Source organism: Camelus dromedarius, chromosome 1, assembly GCF_036321535.1.
Source record: "Camelus dromedarius isolate mCamDro1 chromosome 1, mCamDro1.pat, whole genome shotgun sequence".
NCBI classification, from domain to species: domain Eukaryota; kingdom Metazoa; phylum Chordata; class Mammalia; order Artiodactyla; family Camelidae; genus Camelus; species Camelus dromedarius.
The window spans coordinates 74,824,289-74,841,640 of NC_087436.1; the positions used below are offsets into that span (position 1 = coordinate 74,824,289).

General features: G+C 35.9%; 1 pseudogene; it reads right to left on the reverse strand.

The window, feature by feature from the left end:
• Window positions 1–9,926: 9,926 nt before the first annotated feature.
• LOC105092148 (solute carrier family 25 member 16-like) lies at window positions 9,927–10,611 on the reverse strand (annotated as a pseudogene).
• Between the last annotated feature and the right edge of the window lie 6,741 nt (window positions 10,612–17,352).

Consider the following 17,352-nt stretch of genomic DNA (forward strand, 5'->3'; position numbering starts at 1 on the left):
TTGCTGCATCCCATAGATTTTGGAAGGCTGCATTTCCATTTTCATTTGTCTCAAGATATTTTTGACTTCCTCTCTGATTTCTTCATTGACTCACTGGTGGTTTAGTAACATGTTTAGTCTCCACGTGTTTGTCTTTTATCCAGTTTTCCTTTTGTAATTGCTTTCTAGTTTCATACTGTTGTGGTCTCTAAGGATGTGTGATAATAGTTTTTTTGTGTATGCTTTTTAATTTTTTATTGAAGCATAGTTGATTTATAATGTTTCAGGTGTACAGCAAGATGATTTAGTTTCATATATCTATATATATAAATTTTCAGATTCTTTTTCATTATAGGTTATTACAAGACATTGAATAGAGATCCTTGTGCTGCTTGATATAGTTGAAATCTTCTTAAATTTGTTGACTCGTTTTATGGCCTATGATGTGCTCTATCCCGGAGAACGTTCCATGTGCACTTGAGAATATGCTGTTGCTCTTGGATGGAAGTTTCTGTCTATGTGAATGCATTAGTTCTTTTGTTCTAAAGTATGGTTCAAGTCCAATATTTCCTTGTTGATATTCTTCTGGATGTCTGTTGTTGAAAGTGGAGGTATTGCAGTCCTTTACTGTATCTTCCTTCTGATCTGTTAGTATTTGCTCCATACATTACATGCTCCAATGTTGGTTGCATATATATTTATGATGTCTTGATGAAATGACCCCCTGATCTCTACATAATGACTGTCTTTGTCTGTGGTTCCCATTTTTTGGCTTAAAGTATAGCTTTTTCTGGTAAGTATAGATACTCCTGCTCTTTTTTATGTTTTACTTGCATGGAATATATTTTGTCATCCCTTCACTTTGAGCCTATGTGTGTCCTTAAAGTTGAAGTCTCTTGTAGGCAGCATATAGATGGGTCTTTTTTTTTTTTTTTTAAATCCATCTAGCCACTCTTTGTGTTTTGATTGGAGATTTCAGCCCATTTAGAGTAGTCATTGATAGGTAAGGATGTACTAATTTCATCTTACTGTTTTCTGGCTGTATTATAGTTTCATTTTTCTTTTCTTCCTTTCTTTCTGCCTTCTTTTATAAACTGATGGCTTTCCATAGTGGTGTACTTTGATTCTCTACATCTTTTGTTTATCTCTACATCTCAGTTTTGCTAGTCTCTGAGTGGAGTAGAACTGAAGCAGGACCTTCATGCAGTGCCCCAAAGGCTGAAGAAGCTAATTGCTTACCCTGCTTTCCTTTCCCAGCAAGGGGAACTCTTTCTAGCTGAGGAGTTCCCTCTTAGTGCTGAGCAATGCCTGTTTTGGGGGTGGGATGATAGAGGCATCCTTGTCTTGTATGGTGGTTCTCAGATTTTTTGTTCTACTGTATTACTAAAGTTTCTTAAGTGGACTCCAGAACTCTCCTGGAGTGTTTCTGTTCATGGATAACTATATAATTGTTGATCTTTTTGGGGACAGAGAGGAGTTTCCTATGTTTCCATTTTGGTGGTGTCACTCAGGATTAAGTATAGTTTAAAGTGATGTAGAGTTGACCCTTGAACAACAGAGGTTTGAACTGCACAGGTACACTTATGTGCAGATTTCTTTCACTAAATACATACTACAGTACTACACAATCTGCATTGGTTGAATCTGCAGATGCAGAGCTGCAGTACAGAGGGCCAATTGTAAAGTTATGTGTGAATTTTTGACTGTGGGGAGTATTGATGTTCCTAACCCCCACGTTGTTCAAAGGTCAACTATATGTGTGCCAAACTGACAAGGGGTGGACTGTGGTGGTCTTTTGGAGTGTCAACTTGGCCAGGATACAGTCCCCAGTTTTACAGTCAAATATTAGTCTAGTGTTTCTGTGGAGCTGTTTGGTAAGTGTAATTAAATTCCATGATCAATTGTTGTTAAGTAAGGGAGATTATTTTAGATAATCATATGGGCTGGATTCAACTAGTTTAAAGGAGTTGAGAGCAGAGTTAAGGCTTCTCTGAAGATGAAACTCTGTGGACAAGTTTCAGCCCTACCTAACAGTTCCAGCCTACTCTTCCTGACAGCCTGTCCTGCAGATTTTGGATTTGCCTTACCACAACTGTATAACTCAATTCCTTGGAATCAAGATCTTAATATATATCTCCTACTTGTTCTGTTTCTCTGGTTGAACCCTGATTAACACACATCGTCTTGTTAAGTATATAAGTTTTAAGATTAAAAAAATTACCAACAGTAATTCTAACCACATAGGAGGAGAGTGAAAATGACTTAATAAAATCTTACAAGATGAGCCTTCGATGTCAGCTGTTCCATGATTAATCCTCTTCTGCCATCTTGTGGTGATACCTGAAAGTTTACAGTGATGACTGCTCAAGAAATGCTCCTGAGAATGCTTAAGTCACCATCTCATAAGAAAATAGAGAATGATGCCAAGATTACAATCAGGTGAATTACATTTCTCTATTTTGCCAATAATGGGTGTTGAGTACCTAAACACAATATGCTACCATCCTAGCTGAAAACAACATACTTTAGAATGTGAATATCTGTAGCAAAGTCAAAATTTTTTTCCACCGTATTTCCAACTAAAAATTGTCACTTGCCGTCTGTCTCTATAAAAATTAAATCACATTGGCAGTTGCCATCTACATTGGGTTAAATCATGAGCTGCTGCAGCCACTGACCATTAACACTCCCTGAAAGGAGTTCAGGGTGGAGATCAGGAATGAGGTACTCTGTGCTTTGGGGAAAACTGGCAGTACAGGACTTCAGATAGACATTTTTGGGAGATTTTATGAGCCCAAATTCTTACATCTCCTCATATCTAGAAAAGCACTAAAATCATTAACAGTGACATCTGCTCCTCCTGACTTAGCAAGGTTCTGCCTAAATGTGTGCTTGACTGCATGTACCTGCTTCCATGAAAATCATGTAGAATACTGACATTTCCCCCCACCTCTCCAGAGCAATTCCTCAGAGCTGTGTGAAATGCTGTGTCCCAGGCCATAGTTCTCATTTTATACAGTGTGTATGTATGTGTGTGTGTATGTATATGTGTGTGTATGTATATATGTGTGTGTGTATATATATACACACACACACATAGAGTTGGCCCTCTTTCTGTGGGACCATGATGAACAGGGCAAGCACAGGGAACACAAACACCCAGGTAGTTCCAGAGTCCAGTGACAGGCCTCTGAAGAAGAGACAAGTGTAGGCTGTTGGAAGCCAATGTATACTAAAGTTGGGAGAGACCAACTGAAATGGTAAAAAGGATCCAACTGAATCTGCATGGAGCACCAGTAGTGTCTGCTGTACTCCAACCACCACCTTGAAGCTGTGACAGGTAAGAATAAACTTAAAGTGAGACTTAAAAAATGTGAGAAGTGTATGAGGTGGTCACGATTTCTGGGGGAAACCTATAAAACAGGTCGAGTAGATTAGCTATAGCCCCCATTTTTGCAATGGGTCCTGAGACCATAAATAACTTTCATCATTTTTCTTCCTTTACTAACCATTCTAGATAACCTGCCCTGTTGGCTAGTATTTTTGCTGATGGCCCAGACCTTTATCCAGGAGAGGCCTGAGTCTCTGATTACCAGAAGGGGCAATTGCCCCTATGGATATATATGATCCTAGCCCTGTCACTGCTTCTACCATCAGCTCTGGCCTGAAACGAGCCACTACAGACTCTCAAACAAAATCACATATTGCAGGAAAAGGAACTTATCAGTGGTGTCCCATGCATCCACATCTTCCTGATGGCCTTGGTGACACAGTATGTTAGTGTCAAGTCGCAGTTCTTGCTAGGGAAGAGTGGGTCACCTCTGTAAACTCCAAGGGTTCAGGGGTCTGCAGAGCCACCACTCTCAGGGGACTTTATCCAGATGTCCCCATCCAGAGGTTTCCCAAACAGGGCCCTGACTTGAGCATAGCAGATCTTCCTTACCTGGGCATTAAAATGCCTTTCATTGTTGGCTATGAAGTTGGGTATGAGGTTAGCTATGGATTTGTCATATGTGGCCTTTATTGTATTGAGATACGTTCCTCTATACCCAATTTGTGGGGTGTTTTTATCTTGAAAGGATGTTGTATTTTGATAAATGCCTTTTCTGAATTTATTTAGATGAGAATATGATTTTTATCTCTCACTTATTAATATGCTGTATCACATTTACTGATTTACATAGGTTAAACCATCCTTGCATCCCAGAGATAAATCCCACTTGGTCATGGCAAATGGTCCTTTTTATTAATGTGCTGTTGAATTTGGCTTGCAAATATTTTGTTGAGAATTTTTGCATCTATATTCATCAGAGATACTGATCTGTGATTTTCTCTTATTGTAGTGTCCTTATCTGGCTATGGTATCAGGGTAATTTTAACCTCTTAAAATGAGTTTGAGAGTATTCCCTTTCCTTCATTTTTCCCAAACAGCTTGAGAAGGATTGGTGTTCATTCTTAAAATGTTTGGTAGAAATCACTTGTGAAGCCATCTGGTCCTGGGCTTTTCTCTGTCGGCAGGTTTTTGATTGCTGATTCGCTCTCCTTGCTATTGGCTTGTTTATATTTTGTTTCTTCCTTATTTAGTCTTGGTAGTTTGTAAGTTTCTAAGAATTTATCCAGTTTTTCTAGGTTACCCAGTTTTTTGGCATATTCTGCTGCCATTGGATGAAATGTTCTGTAAATGTCTGTTAGGACCATTGGTCTAAAGTATACTTCAATTCCAATGTTTTTTTTTTTTTTTTTTTTTTTTTACTGACTTTCTGTTGGGATGATCTATGCATTGTTGACAGTAGGGTATTGATGTCCCTTACTATTATTATATTTATTTTTTCCTTCCTATCTGTTAGTGTTTGCTTATTGCATTGTAGGTTCTCTGATGTTGGATGTATATATATTTATGATTATTATAGCCTCTTGATGGGTTGAACCTTTTATCATTATACAACGACCTCCTTTGTCTCCTGTTACAGTTTGGACTTAGTCTGTTTTGTCTGATGTAAGTTTAGCTACCCCTGCTCTTTTGGTTTCCACTTTCATGGAATGCTTTTTATCCATCTCTTCACTTTGAGCCTATGTCCTTGAAGCTGAAGTGACTCTTGTAGGCAGTATATATTTGGGTCTTTTTTTTTAATCCATCTGGTCACTTTGTGCCTTGTGATTGGAGAATAATCCATTACATCTAATGTAATTATTGGCAGGTAGGGACTTACTATTGCCATCTTGTTAACTATTTTCTGTGCTTTAAGTAGTTCCTTTCTTCCTCTCTTGCTGTCTTCCTTTTGAATGATAATTTGCCATAGTGGCATACTTGGATTCTCTTCTCTTGTGTATATCTACTGTAGGTTTTTGTTTTGTGGCTACCCTGTGACTCCCTTGAAACATTTTATAGAAATGTCTATTTTAGGCTGATAACAACTTTGATTGCATTCTACAACTATACCCTTTTATTTCCCCCAAATACATTTTTTTAAATGTCACAATTTCCATCTTTTTATATTGTATGTTTATTAAAATTATGTATCTATAGCTATTTTAATACTTTTGTCCTTTAATCTTTTTTGAATAAAATTTTTTTAATATCCTATGTATTCTGTAACAGATATAGAATGCAAAATTTTTAAAAACAATTTGCAGTCCTCTCTTATTGGTAACATAACTGAGGTACTTATTTTATACATTTATCGAATCTCAATTACCTTGAGATTTGATAACAGTATTTAGATACAGTGTAACCCAGAAATGAAAATATACAAACTAGTTCTAGGAACACATGTATTTTTACCTGTGAGTATACTTATAAATCATATAAATACACATATTTATTTTAAAATAAAGACTTTGGAAAATGAAACCAGCTTACATAATTTTTTAAACCAAAGTATGACAAATTTTTTATGCAAAAAATATTGAAGCAAAAATCAGAAGTCTTATTTCTAAGACATTAGAAAACTATGCTTGCCAAATTGCTATTTATGAGGACAGAACCATAACTGTTCCTTCACATTTGTCTTGCTTATAAAACATAAAAAAGTACTCTAAACACAATAAATGGAATTCTTACATTTTTAAATAGCTTGAATTGCTATTTATTATATTAAAGCAATTTTTACATTTCTACTTAAGTTTATATTGCACTAAAATTATTTTATAGGGAAGAACTAGTTAATGTATCATGACATAATAACTTAGAAACATTTTTTGTTCACATCTATATTAATGGATATTTCAGTCTACTTAAAATTTCTACTATATACCAAGTCATCTAACAAAAACATATCTATAATGCTAATCTGTTTTGGGAGCAAAGATACTCAGTATTGTTACTGCATTTGGAAAATACACTGACTTTTAAAAACATTTAAATCACACATAAAAACTGGAAATAATATTTGAGCAATACCTAAAAATTCTTTTGTTGAATCTCTACATGGCTACTTTTTAAATACTTTTATTAAAAAATTAAGAAAGTGTCCTTTTATCCAGTAGAGCAGAATTATGAGAAGAATGATAATAAGAATAATACTTCAATGCTGGCTTCTAAACTATGTTTTATATAACTTAAATTTTCATTTCTCATCATTCTGCTGCAATATAACCAAGCCTGTTTATAATAATAACTGAGGTCAGAGTCTTTGAAAATCATAATTACAATGAAAAGTTTAGAATAGCACTATAAAGGTAATGACAACCTCTTTTTTTTATTGAAGTATAGTTGATTTACAATATTGTTAGTTTCAGGTGTATATACAGCAAAGTGATTCAGTTGTGCATATATACATTTTTCAGATTCTTTTCCATTATAGGTTATTACTTCATTTACATATTACATAGTATGTATTACATACATAGTTCCCCATGTTATACAGTAAATCCTTGTTGCTTATCTATGTTATGTACAGTAGTTTGTATCTGTTGGTTCCATATTCCTAATTTATCTCTTTCCCCCCTCCCTTTCCCCTTTGATAACCATAAGTTTTCTATGTCTGTGAGTGAGTCTGCTTCTGTTTTGTATATAGACTCATTTGTATTATTTTTTAGATTCCACATATAAGTGATATCATACAGTATTTGTCTTTCTATGTCTGACTTACTTCATTAAGTATAATATTCTCTTGGCCCATCAATGTTGCTTCAAATATTTCATTCTTTTTTATGGCTGCATAATATTCAATGTATATATACCACGTTTTCCTAAGCCATTTATTAGTGGTACTTGGGGTGTTTCCATGTCTTGGCTATTGTAAATAGTGCCACTGAACATTAGGGTGCATGTATCTTATTAGAGTTTTCATCTTTTCTGGATACATACCCAGGTGTGTGATTGCTGGATTGTATGGTAGCTCTATTTTCAGTTGAAGGAACTTTTTAAAAAGTGAAGTATAGTTGATTTACAATGTTGTGTTAGTTTTAGTTGTACAGCAAAGTGATTCAATTATACATAGACATATATATTCTTTTGCAGATTCTTTTCCATTTTAGGCTATTACAAGATATTGAATATAGTTCCCTGTGCTATACAGTAGGTCCTTGTTGTTTATCTATTTTATATATAGTAATGTGTATCTGTTAATCCCAAACTCCTAATTTATCCTGCCCCCACCCCTGCTGGCCAATACCCCTTTCCCCTTTGGTAACCATAGTTTGTTTTCTCCATCTGAGTCTATTTGTGGTTTGTTATTAAGTTCATTTATCATTTTTTTAAGATTCCACATATAAATGATATCATATGACATTTGTCTTTATCTGACTTACTTTACTTACTATAATAATCTCTAGGTCCATCTGCACTGCTGAAAATGGCATTATTTCATTTTTAAAAATGCCATTGTGTATATATACTACATTTTTATCCATTCATCTGTTGGACATTTAGGTTGCTTCCATTTCTTTGCTATTGTAAATAGTGCTGCTATGAACATTGGGGTTCATGTGTCTTTTGGAGTAAGTATTTTCATTTTATTTGGATACACATCTAGAAATGAAATTGCTGGATCATATAGTGGTTCTATTTTTAGCTTTGTGAGGAACTTCCATACTGTTTTCCACAGTGGCTGCACCAATTTACATTCCCACCAGCAGTGTAGGACGGTTCCTTTTTCTCCCTACCATCTCCAGCATTTATTATTTGTAGACTATTTAATGATGGCCATTCTGACTAGTGTGAGGTGATATTTCATTGCAATTTTGATTTTCATTTCTCTAATAATTAGCAATACTGAGAATCTTCTCATGTGCCTGTTGGGCATCTGTATGTCTTCTTCAGAAAAATGTCTAGTTAGGTCTTCTGCCCATTTGAGTTGTTTGTTTTTTGATATTAAGATGTATGTATATTTTGGAAATTAATCCCTTGTCAATCACATCATTTGCTAATATTTTCTTCCATTTCTTAGGTTGTCTTTTCATTTTATTTATGGTTTCCTTTGCTGTGCAAAAGCTTTTAAGTTTAACTAGGACCCATTTGCTTATTTTTCTTCTACTTCCATTACTCTGGGAGATGGATCATAAAAAATATTCCTGCAAAGTATGTCAAATTTTCTGCCCATGTTTTCCTCTGGGAGTCTTAGAGTATATGGTCTTACATTTAGGTCTTTAATCCATTTTGAGTTTATTTTTGTATATGGTGTTAGAAAATGTTCTAATTTCACTCTTTTACATATAACTGTCCAGTTTTCCCAGCACCACTTACTGAAGATATTGTCTTTTTTTAAATTGTATATTCTTGCCTCCTTGGTCATAGTCTAACTGACCATAAGTTCATGTGTTTATTTCTGAGCTTTCTTTCCTGTTCCATTGATCTATGTGTCTGTTTTTGTGCCAGTACCATACTGTTTTGATTCCTGTAGTTTTGTAGTATAGTCTGAGGTCAGGATGTGTAATTCCTCCAGCTCTGTTCTTCTTCCGCAAGATTGTTTTGGCTATTCAGGGTCTTTTGTGTTTCCATACAAATTAAAAAAAAATTTTTTTTGTTCCAGTTTTGTTAAAAATGTCATTGGCAATTTGATAAGGATTGCATTGAATCTGTATATTGCCTTGGGTAGCAGGGCCATTTTAATAATGTTGATTCTTCCAATCCAAGAATATATTTTTCTGTCTGTTTGTGTCTTCAATTTGTTTCATCAGTGTCTTATAGTTTTCAGAGTATAGGTTTTTGCCTCCTTAGGCAGGTTTACTCCTAGGTATTTTATTCTTTTTGATGCAATGGTAAATCAGATTGTGTCCTTAATTTATTTCTGATATTTTGTTAGTTTATAGAAATGCAGCTGATTCCTGTATATGACTTTTGTACCCTGCAACCTTACTGAATTCATCGATGAACTCTAGTAGTTTTCTGGCAGCCTCCTTAGGATTTTCTATGTGTAGTATCACGTCATCTGCAAACAGTGACAGTTTTACTTCTTTTCTGATTTGGATTCCTTTTCTTTTTCTTCTCTGGCTGCTATGGTGAGGACTTCCAAAACGATATTGAGTAAAAGTGGCAAGAGTGGGCATTCCCAGCATTTCACCACTGAGTATGATGTTATCTGTTGGGTTTGTCATATATGGCCTTTGTTATGTTGAGATATGTTCCCTCTATGTCCACTTTCTTGAGAGTTTTTATCATAGATGGATGCTGAATTATTTTTTTTAAGGACCCTTAATGGCAACTTCTTAAATCCCATTTTAAGTCAGTTCTACTCCCAAATAACACTTTAAAATGGTTTCAGTTAACCTTACTGATTAGCCAGCATCAGCTTATGAATATTTTTGCAGTGTTCTAAGGTGTAACTTTTGGCATCAAAAAGTATAATAAGCACTTTTGCCTTGTGATGAATAAAAAAGTCAAGCACTAAAATACCAATGGTTCCTGTGATGGGGTGAAGATGCCCCTTCAAGTAATGTTCTCCCTCAAAATTAACATTTTATTTCTCCCTCAGAGTTTATTAAGGAAAAGAAATCACAAAATTTTTTTAGTCAAGGTGAAAAAACTGCTTCAAAACTTCATAGTGTAAAAGCCACCACTTGGGAAAGAACACAGTAAGTGTAATTAAGAGATACACCATGATATAATCCTTTTTGAACTGAATGGTGTCCAAAGACATACTTCATAGTCACCTCCATGGTGAGGCACTTTTCAGATTCTGGAAGAACTGTTCCTAATTACATTCACGAGTGAGTTACATTAAATGGGTAGGATATTGTCTGTGTTATTGCTCCAGCAATACCACCACAAAGTAAGTTTATGTAAGTTTTCAAAACAAAGACATTAGTGTTGCCTGAAGGTCTGCCAAGAAGGGTGGGAACATGGGAAAGCCCAACAGTATAAAACGAGACAACTCGATGGAGAACCATTCCCACTAGAGCAGCATCAGGCCTCTGTAAAATGCAAAGAGACCACCTTCCTGTGCATAAATTTTTCTGAATGCATGAATGATTCCTGTTTAAGTATGTCCCCCTTTCACCTGGAACATTAGGCACACTATAACCATGTGAAAATGGTAAGTACAGAAAACTGCTGTTTAAATGTACCATGGATCCAGCCATTAATCTGTGCACAGACCAGAAATTCCCAGCTTCATAGTAATTAATGTTCTACAATGCTCAAATGCTATAAACTGGATTGCACCATAGGGAAAGATTTGGATCATCATTGCATCATTCTTTTTCTACAACCCAAGGTATTCCTCCTTAGGGGAACAGCACATAATGCAGGAAATATTCCCAAATGTTTGTAATGGTGATTGTGAGCTTATAATAAAACCTTTGCTCAATCCAAAAGAGCAACTGTTTTGGCACAGAATCCAGCAATACCTCTGTCCAGGAAGGAGCACAGCCAGGAGAAGTCTCTGCCTGCGGTGGGCCCTCAGACTCCTGCTGCCTGCAGCATCTCGAGATGGAGGTGGGTTAGCTGCCGCCAGGGCCACCTCAGGAATTTTGGTTGCCAATTTACAACCCAAGGGCCCTAGCCATGGCCAGAGCAGGTGGTGACAGGCACCAACTGCCTGGCAGGCAGAATCTGTCCTTTAACCTTTAGAGTTATGTGGGTACACATCATCATGTTACAGAATTAGAGTATTCTTAATCTGACTGTATATATACTTACCTTTAAAAGTGCGTTGTATATATTCATAAGCTTACATATCAGTAGTTAGCATCCTTTTATATACTAACTTGAACTCCTTTCAGCCTTTCTTATAAGGCAGTTATAGTGGTGATGAACTCCCTCAGCTTTCAGTTTTTGTGAAAAGCTTTATCTCACCTTCATTTCTGAAAGACAACTTTGCTGGGTAAACTATTCTTGGTCAGCAGTTTCTATGTGATCATGCTGATGCCTTGATCTTGGACCTTCCAGCTTCTAGAACTATAAGAAATAACTTCTATTAGCTCCCCAGTTTGTGGTGTTTTGTTATAGCAGACTGAATGGACTAAGTGTCCTCAAAAGAGTATTTCAATCAAAATAGAATTGTTTGTTGAAACACTTTTTCTCTTGTAATGTCTCCCCTCACCTACTTCATACCTTACACACTTTGGCTTTGGTGATTGTTTCCCTAAATATTTTTATGCACATATATGTATCTCTTTGTATACAGACATTTTCCCAAAATGATCAATAGGGTCATAATTGGACATGTCCAACATTTTTCCCATTGAACAGGACATGGACAGGCTTCTAAGTCAGTACATACAGTTATGCTTCAGCATTTTAAAAATGCTGTATAAAAATGGGTAGTATGGACATCATGTGATTTGTTAAAGAACTTTTTCCATGTAATCTTGGTTGTGCCCAGTTTTGGGCTCTGTTCATTCGAAAAATTACAAAACTGTGTAAGGATATATATTTAAATGTTTGTATAAGATTCCTTGCAGTGCAGTGCAATCCTTTCAATTCAAGGAACTGAGATTCAGAGGGCAAGAACTTTATCTAAGGCCTGATTTAAACCATTTAAACCAAACTGACGCCAGTGATTATAAAATTTCCATGAAACCCTGCCAGCCTTTCAGCTTATATAGTTAATAAGGAAGAAAGGACTCTTATTAATGTGATTGACAGACTTCTTGAGAATAATTTTAAAAATCCAAGGCATTTTCATCTTGTCACTCATTTTCTAAGTATGGTTCTTAAATGTCAGGGACATTTTTGTTGGCAGGATGAAGATTTGCTTTTTTTTTTTTTTTAGAATAGAAAATTGAGCCCTTGGGACTTTTCCTTCCCTCCCTCCGTCCTTCCTTCCTTCTCCATAGACAAAATTTGGGTACTCTGGTATAACAGCCTGTGACATGGGGGGATATAAAAGAACTCTGAACAACAGGAAAGACAACAAGGAAATCAATGCTCCATAGTTGAGATAGGGTTAAATAGATAACATGACTGCAAGAGAAAGTGAACAGTCGGCATTGCTTAGAGGCTGACATAGTGGGTGATGCTTGATAAAGTGGTAAGAACTGAAGGATAAGCATCACCTTCACTTTAATTCAAGTAGGGAGGACATTCTAATAACAGGGAACAGCATGTATAAGTGCTTGGTGTTCTGAAAATAATTGATCAGGCAAATGTCTATTTTTCTATCCTGAGACTGCCAGGAGTTTCAGTGGGAAGTGAACAAAAACCAAATCACAGAAGGCCTGTCCCCTTGTTAAAAGCTTGGTCTCTCTGCCTCCAATCTTGTCTCAAGTTGCAGTAATCATATGGATGAGAGATGAGGGCCTAACTATGGAATGAGACATGATAGATTTGAGAGATTTAAAGATTAAATTGATGCCAGCTGAAACTTAGCCAGGGTCCTAGTTCTGTTGAACCTCAAACTAATTGGGAGACAATGGACAGCCAAGAGATGGGAAAATTGGTAGTTATCCAATTTCTTGTCTGATCCAAGACTTTCTGAGTTACTTGATATCCATATCTAAGGCACATTTTTTTCAGGGACGATCAAAGGCAGTTAAGTACACTATTAATACTTGTGATTCTACATTTTTTTCAGGACAGTGTGAGAGCAGTCAAAACTTACACAAACTGCAAACCTGAGCTAGTAACGAGTTGGAATAGAGTTCAAAGCTTGAATCCTGGTTATTCCTAATGTAAAAGGTTGCTAGGACTTGAGTCTTGGTGCAATTTATTTCCAGTGCAAAGGCACACAATCTCTATTTTGATTGTACTATATCACAATAATTGAGATATACTGAGCTAATCTTTTTGCTTATGTTTCAAAGAGGAATAGTGTAGAGGCACATTATTAATATCATTCCCACTCCTAAAATTCTCCCCTGCCTTCTTTCCCTGTAACTTCACCAGGGTTACAGTTTGATTAATGAAGAACGTATTGGTGTGGACTGCCCAATTTCAAAAGTCTAAATGAATAATGTTCCACTTAAAAACAAAATGGCCCACTTGCCCCTGTAAATGGGAAATAAACTCAGTTCCATGAGCTGCCCAATACCTTCTTGTTTTCAGGAGCAGGGGAATCCAGTTTAGAAGATATGTAAATAGGAAACTGAAAATTCTCCACAAGAATCAACTGAAGATACAGGCATCTGTGCTAGGACCTCATGCAGCTGATTGATTTCACCATCAATAAATCTGCAACAAGGAACACCAAGAGGACACCGGAGAATTGTGACACTTTGAATGCTGCTGTGTCCACTGATTAAAGTTTCATATGCAAGCATTTGATTAACAGAGCCCAGGTCATGTACACATGCCCAGTTGCCAAGATGACAAGGAAAAGTTGAATATACTTTTGGACTTCTAGGTTTGTTGCAAGAGGTAAGCTCTGTTAGACACCAAGATTCACATAGGACCTAATAAGAAGGGGTTCATGCTGAGTATATATTATCTATTGCTGCATTACTAATGCTGCATTAAAAATCACCCAAGACTTAGTGGCTTAAAACAGCCGTTCATTATGCTCATAACAGTATAGGTCTACTGGGTGGTTCTGCTGGGTTTAGTTGGACAATTCATTTGGTCCTGGCTGTGCTCCCACTGGTAATTGGTTACATACAGAGAGACTGAGCAATATATACATAGAATAGAGCCAGTAACCTCAGCCAAGATCATTCTAGAATAGCCAACAGTCAGCCAATCTCCTGACCATGATGGGCACCTTCTTGGCTCCATGCTGGCTTTCCAGCCATACCTCCTTGTTCCCATTACTTCCTCATTCCCATATTTTCCAACTCCAGGGAATAAGCTCAGTGTAATTTTAATCTGCACTTATATTTTAAGTGAGGGTGATCATCTTCTCATGTGGTTAGGAGCCATTGCTTTTTGTGAATTATATGTTCATATACATTGCCCAGTTTTTGTACTGGATTACTGTCAGTTCATATACCTTTTTTTTTTCACATTTTTTAAATTGAGTAATAGTCATTTTACAATGTGTCAAATTCTAGCGTAGAGCACAATTTTTCAGTTATACATGAACATATATTCATTGTCACATTTTTTTTCACTATGAGCTACCACAAGATCTTGTATATATTTCCCTGTGCTATACAGTATAATCTTGTTTATCTATTCTGCATTTTAAAATCCCAGTCTGTCCATTCCCACCTCCTGCCCTCTTGGCAACCACAAGTTTGTATTCTATGTCTATGAGTCTGTTTCTGTTTTGTATTTGTTTTTTTTTTTTGTTTTTTTTAGATTCCACATATGAGTGATCTCATATGGTATTTTTCTTTCTCTTTCTGGCTTACTTCACTCAGTTACATTCTCCAGTAGCATCCATGTTGCTGCAAATGGTGTTATGTTGTCGGTTTTTATGGCTGAATAGTATTCCATCGTATAAATACACCACAGCTTCTTTATTCAGTCATCTGTTGATGGACATTTAGGCTGTTTCCATGTCTTGGCTATTGTAAATAGTGCTGCTATGAACATTGGGGTGCAGGTGTCATCCTGAAGTAGGGTTCCTTCTGGATACAAGCCCAGGAGCGGGATTCCTGGGTCATATGGTAAGTCTATACCTAGTCTTTTGAGGAATCTCCATACTGTTTTCCACAGTGGCTTTCCTTGCTTCCCTCTCCCACTCTTAATGATTTAGATGTCTTCTTTTACAATTTTGTGTTTATTCTTTTTGTAATTCATGGCAGTTATCTCCTTTCCAGTTATGAGTTTCTCATTTTTGTAGCATCTTGCTTCTTTTCTGTTTAGAATAGACCTGCCAATATTTCTTTTAGCATGGGTTTAGTGTTGCTAAATTCTTAGTTTTTGCTTGTCTGGGAAGTTCTTTATCTCTCCTTCTATTCTAAAGGATAGCCCTGCTGAATAGAGTATCCTAGGCTGCATCTTTTTTTTCATTCAGGACTTTGAATATATCTTGCCACTCCCTTCTGGCCTGTAGTATTTGTGTAGAGAAATCAGCTGAGAGCATTATGGGGCTTCCCTTGTAACTCACTCTTTGTTTTTCTCTTGCTGCCAGTTCATATACTTTGAATGTTTTATTTCTTTTTCTTTAAGCAAATTGGAAAGGAGAAAGTAAAATTGTCACTCTTTTTGCAGATGATATGATATTTATATAGAGAAAATCCTAAAGGCTCCACCAAAAACTGTTTGAACTAAAATTCAGTCAAGTTGCAGGGTACAAAATCAACATACAAATATCTGATGAATTCTGTATGCTGATAACAAGTACCAGATAGATTAAGAAAACCATCTCATTTATAATTTCATCAGGAAGAACAACATGTACAGGAATACATTTAAGCAATGAGGTGAAAGACCTGTATACTAAAAGCGATAACACGCCAGTGATGGAAATTAAAGATAACACATACAAATAGACTGGAGGAATTAATATTAAAATGACTGCTTCCCAAGGCAATCTACAGCTTGAATGCAATTTCTACCCAAGTACCCATGGCATTTTTCACAGGAAAAGAACAAATAATTCTAAAACTTGTATGGAACCAAGAAAGACCCTGAATTGCCAAAGCAATCTTGAGAAAAAAGAATGCAGCTGGAAGTATCACACTTCTGATTTCTAACTATACTATAAAGCTATAGTAATAAAGAGTATTGTACTGGCACAAAAATAGACACATAGATCAATGGAACAGAATAGAGAGCCCAGAAATAAACCCACACTTATATGCTCAATTAACCTACAACAAAGTAGGCAAGACTATATAATGAGGAAAAGACAGCCTCTTCAATAATGGTGTTGGGAACATTGGATAGCTATATGCAAAAGAATCAAATTGAAAGACTGCGTATGATATGAGAGAGAATATACTCATAATGAACTCAAGACTTAAATGTAAGACCTGAAACCATGTAACTCCTAGAAGAGAACACAGGCAGAACACTTTGACACTGGCTTAGTAATATTTTTCCATCTCCTCAGGCAAGGAAAACAAGCAAATGTGAACAAACGGGGACTACACCAAACTAAACTGGATAGACATTTTTTCCCCAAAGAAGACATACCAGTGACCACCAGACATATGAAAAGACACTCAACATCACTAATCATCAGGGAAATGCGAGTCAAAACCAAAAAGAGATACAACTTCACACCTCTCAGAATGGCTATCATCAAAATAACAAGAAATAAAAAGTATTGGCAAGGATGTGGAGAAAAGGGAACCCTTATTCACTGTTGGTGGGATTTATATGTTGGTACAATGACTGTGGAAAACAGTATAAAGATTCCTCAAAATTAAAAACAGAACTACCATATGACACAGAAATTTTACTTCTGGGTATTTACCTCCAAAAAACAAAAACACTAATTCGGAAAGATATGTGACCCAGTGTTCATTGTGGCATTATTTTATGATAGCCAAGGTATGGAAGTAACCTAAGTGTTCACTGATAGATGAATGGATACAAAATATTCATATCCATATATATATAGCACATAGTCATAAAAATGAAATCTTGTAATTTGACACCCCATGGATGGATCTAGAGGGTATAATGCTAAGTGAAATAAGTCAGACAGATGAAGATAAATACCATATGATCTCACTTATGTGTGGAATCTAAAAAACAAAACAAAATGAAAAGAGACTCATAGATACAGACAACAAATGAGGGTTGCCAAAGGGGTACGGGTTGGATGATTAAGCAAAATAGGTAAACGTGATTAAAAGGTATAAACTTCCATTTACAAAATAAATCAATCTCAGGAATATAATATTGACCATATTCTTTATGCTGTATAATACTGTAACAATTTTGTATGGGAACTGATGGTTGTTAGACTTATCTTGGTGATCATTTCATAATGAATGTAATTGTCAAATCACTATGTAGTACACCTGAAAGTTACATAATATTGTATGTAACCTATATGTCAAATCAAAAAGTCCATACTACCCAAAGCAAATCTACAGATTCAATGCAATCCCTATTAAAATTCCAATGGTATGTTTCACAGAACCAGAACAAACAAT